Below are 4769 nucleotides of genomic sequence, written 5' to 3' on the forward strand. Positions count from 1 at the left end.
TAGCTTTGGCACGTGGGGGATTTTGCTTGTTTGTTTGTAGTTAAGCACAAAGCCACATAACGAGCTGTCTGCGCTGTGCCCGCCACGGGTATCGAAACCCGGTTTCTAGCGTTATAAGTCCACAGACTTACTGCTGTGCTACTGGGGGGGGGGGCACTGGGGGAGTATTGCCTCAACTTTATGAGACATATTTGAAATCCATTGTGATGGCTTGTTAAAACTTTTATAATTATCTGCGTGATCTACCTACATTCAAAGTAATAATTGTCCGCAAACCTCTGTAGCTTGAACTAAAACGAGATTGAACAACTGCCTTTACACTGCTGTCATCTTCTGGCTAGGCTAATGAAGTTCAACCCCTATGCAGAATACATTCCTATGAAAACTCTTATTATATGTAACACATAGTGTACAAGTCCAATGAAAAGTTTAGATAATTCTGAACTCGCAGGTGAGGTACAGGTTTATGTAGATACAATATATGCTAACAGAACACTGAGTAGTAATAGTAATAAGCTTCAGCAAATACAAAGTGCCACTGCTGTTGATAGACAGCTACAAAATGTCTTATGGTATACAAAGCATAAGTGGCCAAAGCACCAAAGAAGTAGTTGGTGAAAGAGCTAGAGAATTTATTGCTACTCAAGGAAAAATGAGCGAGTCAAAAGGATTGGTGGTATATCAATACAGAATTATGACTCCAAAATCCTTTAGAGGAAACATACTAGATAGAATCCATGAAGGACACCAGGAGCTAACTAAATGAAGGGAATAAGCTAATCAGTGTGTTTGATGGCCAAAGATTGAGAAAAAACATAAATAACAAGGTGATGTATTATCACTTTTGTAGAATATACCAACCAACACAACACAAGGAACTGACAGTCTTTTGTAAAATGTGGCAGCAGATCTCATTGAACATGGCGAACAACATTACTTAGTGATAATAGACTATTTCTCAAGGTTCATTGAATTAATGCACTTGTCAAGCACATCTAGCAGACAAGTCATGACGAAACTGAAGTTCACTTTTGCTCAATATGCCATTGCAGAGCAATTAGTTACTGATCACACATGACTGTTCATAGTAGGTGATTTCAAATAATTTTGAAAGATGTACAATTTCCAACACATAATCTCCTACACGAATTTTGCACAAGCAAATGAAGAGGCGGAGAGGCCAGTAGAAACAGCAAAAAAACAAACAAGCCTGAAGCAAGAGAATCTCTTCTTAGCAGTTTTGAGTTACAGAACTACAAAGATAAAAACAACTAGTGTAAGCCAAACACAGCTACTAATGGATCGAAAGTAAAATACTACAGTTCCTCACTGCCGCTCAAATTGTATCTGGAATGGTAAAAAAATGGCAGCAGCAGCAGACAAAGGAACAAAGGGAACATATTCATACTTCTATGACAAAAGACATCCAACCAAGGCATTGTTGGAATTGCGATATAGCAATAATGTATAAATTAAACTACAAGAAGAAAAGGGGTGGAAACTTCAGACATAGTAAAGTAGAAGTGTTCTTCATCAAGATTCTACATTGTGACAGAGAATGGTGAACACAGAAGAAACAGAAAACATCTCCAATCCGATACAAAAAAAAAACACAAGTGTTGAACATCTGTCTCCAATAAACGACAAGGTGCAGAAAACTGAAATGGAAAAACCTCAAGATAATGAGATTCTAGTGACTGAGAAAACAGTTACAGATTGCAGTCACTGGGAGTGCAACTACAGAGATTTCGGTGACTGTGAATATAAATGAAATTAAGAAAAGTGGTAAATCATCCAGGAAGACTACGAAATTACCTGTCAAAGGACTAGTTAATTAACATTTAATTTACATAATTAATTATGAACTAACTATCCCACTCACCGTTAGGAGATCCTTGTGTTGGTGTCTTAATACAAAAATAACTTCTTTTTATTAATGTTCACTAGAAGGCAGAGGAGCTAACATTTAAGGCAAATATAAATAATTTAGTAGTGATAGACTAGATGGAGGGCAGCTAGTCAACATCACCCACCGCCAACTCTTGGGCTGCAAATAGAGGAATTGACTGTAATATTATAACGCTCCCACAGGGCGTTCGTGATTGGTGAGAGAGATTCGCATCTGCAACCCACAGATTGCGAGTCGAGTGCACTAACCATCAGGCCATGCCAGGCCAAAAAACAGAATTAAAAAGTTAAAAGCTAACCATCTTCTATGTCTAACAAAACCATGCCATCCTCATCCTTTAATGGCCCAATCTCCATTTTATTTACCTTTAACATGTATTCACTCAAGGGAAATATTCCCTTACTAGTCTATTAACTATTTTTTAAGAATGTTACATGTTTCCTGATTGGTTGCCTTCCCTTTGGTCAGCATTTGAAAAAAGGGATGGCAGGAGATAGCTCTCGTAGCTTTACTATAAATACAAAAATGAATAATTCGGATAATTTTTGATAATTAGGAACTAAAACCTAGTTTCTTTTTTTGTTGATATTCAGCAAAACATCGAACCAAATTATGCAATGATCACTCTTCCCCAAATGTTCCCCTACTTCAGCTTTTGTACTCATATCCTCATTAGTAGTATATTCTTTCAGTTAAGCTTGGGTGTAAAAAGTCACTCAAGAAAACATCTTAACTTTTCTTCATTCTAGCTGTGGTCAGGACCTAGTTTACTAATCAACTGTATTCTCTTACAGGAAGGGTACCTCATGATTTCTCAGAATAGACATTTATCTTTTCTGTCAACGAATCATGTAATGGTTCTGGGTCTGTTACATTCTTGAACTTGAATATAGGTGAATGATGTACAATTGTTGAGCAAATTGGCTGTGTAAAATTAAAGTTGGTATGTAAAGCCAAGTACCTCCCGTAACATAAACATTTAGCAGACTTTATGATTAACTATAACTTAATTTGAGGAGTTATTACATAGATTTTATTATAGCTTTAATTTTGTTTTCGTTTTAAATTTTACTTTAACTCCCTGTGTGATATATGTTCATGTTTTTTTTTAACATTGAGTTCTATTTTCATAGCGTAATTTAAAGGACATTTGTCTTACAAGGAGCTCACAAAGAGATCACTAAGGGTTTGCATCTTCTCTCTTGCCAGTCCAACACGTTCATTACCGATATACTTTCTATTGTTTTGTTTTAATGTATTATGTTTTTATTTGTTTTTTTAGTATTAAAGATAGTAGCAGTGCATTTTTATATTTTGACTCTTTCATCAAGACAAACTCATTTGGAATGGACTCATTTTATGTTATTTTTTTATATCTTTTGGACCTCCAGTTAGCATACCCTATTCTTGCTCTACAGTAAATCTTAATAATTTCGGTAATTAACTTACTATCATAGTTTGCAATTTCAACTCGAGCCTTGAACACATCCACTTTGTTCCTAACATGGTATTCTCAGTTTACCTGATTTTCTAGCATATTTGATAGATTAACCCACTGGTAACAACATGTCTGCTCAGGAACTTATGATAGTTTCTGAGAGAGACAATTTAGCTGAATTTCCCATTTAGATGTGGAATCAAAGAGCGTTCATTGCATACCTACACAGACAAGCATACAGTCGTTTCTCCACAAAACTGTGTTTAGCTCGTAAAATTCCTCCCTCATAAGATGAACTATCACTGAATTAAACTCTTGTACGACTAATTTATAAATTTTGTTTTTGTATGTATATAACTGTTACAAATAAATAGTTGCATCTTTTTTTATCGGCACTGAATTAAACACAGTGATCTCCAAAGAAAGGTAGGCCATTCACATAGATCATCTAGTAAAGAACTAAACTAAGAGAGTGCACTTAAATCTAAAATGTAAACATACTTTCTTTGTCCAGTAGACGACATCACCTCGTGATCTATATTCCCCAATAACAGTTGTTGGCTGTCATTTTCAGTCAGTGTCATAATCAGCTACCAAAGAATATTCCAGAGCCAACCCATTCAACATGGATGCTCTATACAATACTGAAATATCTTTGAAGAGAAGAGGGGAAATCACTTACTAAAAACAACATGAAATGAAGCAATTAGAACAAGGTAAATTTTAAATACTTTCTGGATCACATGTTGCCACCATGACAGTATGTAAGCTAAGTAATTAATATTTTGAAAAATTGTACCTGACCTTACAAAGTAGGAAACTCATGATATGTTCGAATAACACATTTTCTTCCTCTCTTTCTCTCTCTTTTAGGCCTCTTCTTAGGCTGGCAATTAAATATAACCTTAATACCAATCATCTTTAACTAGACACGTGATCCATAATACAAAACACTTTAACAATGAACACATCTCTGATCTTTACGAAAGAAATACATACATAACATAAAGATATATTTTAACATAGATAATAAAGTGTAGGCACGTGCATACAATAACAAAAAGCGAAATTAAGAAAAATATATAAACCAAATAAAAGGATACACTTCCCACTTTAAGAGTGGACATTTAACACAATCAAGAAAATCAATTAACCAAAATAAGAAATCTAAAAAACAGAGTAGAAAATACAAAAAAATATTTTATAACAATTACAATCAAATAACTCAATATTATTATTATTATTTCTCTTTTTCCACAATATAAATCCTTTTAAAGTGATATTGTTGTAAATTATATTGTTGCGTCAGCGAGGTCACGTGACTAGTATCACGCCACGTCATTCTCGAACATTCACGTCTTTCCTTAAATCTCGTGATCCTTCTAGATATAGTGTAGTCTTGTATATATAAGACCTGCCACG

This window comes from Limulus polyphemus, unplaced genomic scaffold, assembly GCF_000517525.1.
Source record: "Limulus polyphemus unplaced genomic scaffold, Limulus_polyphemus-2.1.2 Scaffold2053, whole genome shotgun sequence".
Taxonomy (NCBI): domain Eukaryota; kingdom Metazoa; phylum Arthropoda; class Merostomata; order Xiphosura; family Limulidae; genus Limulus; species Limulus polyphemus.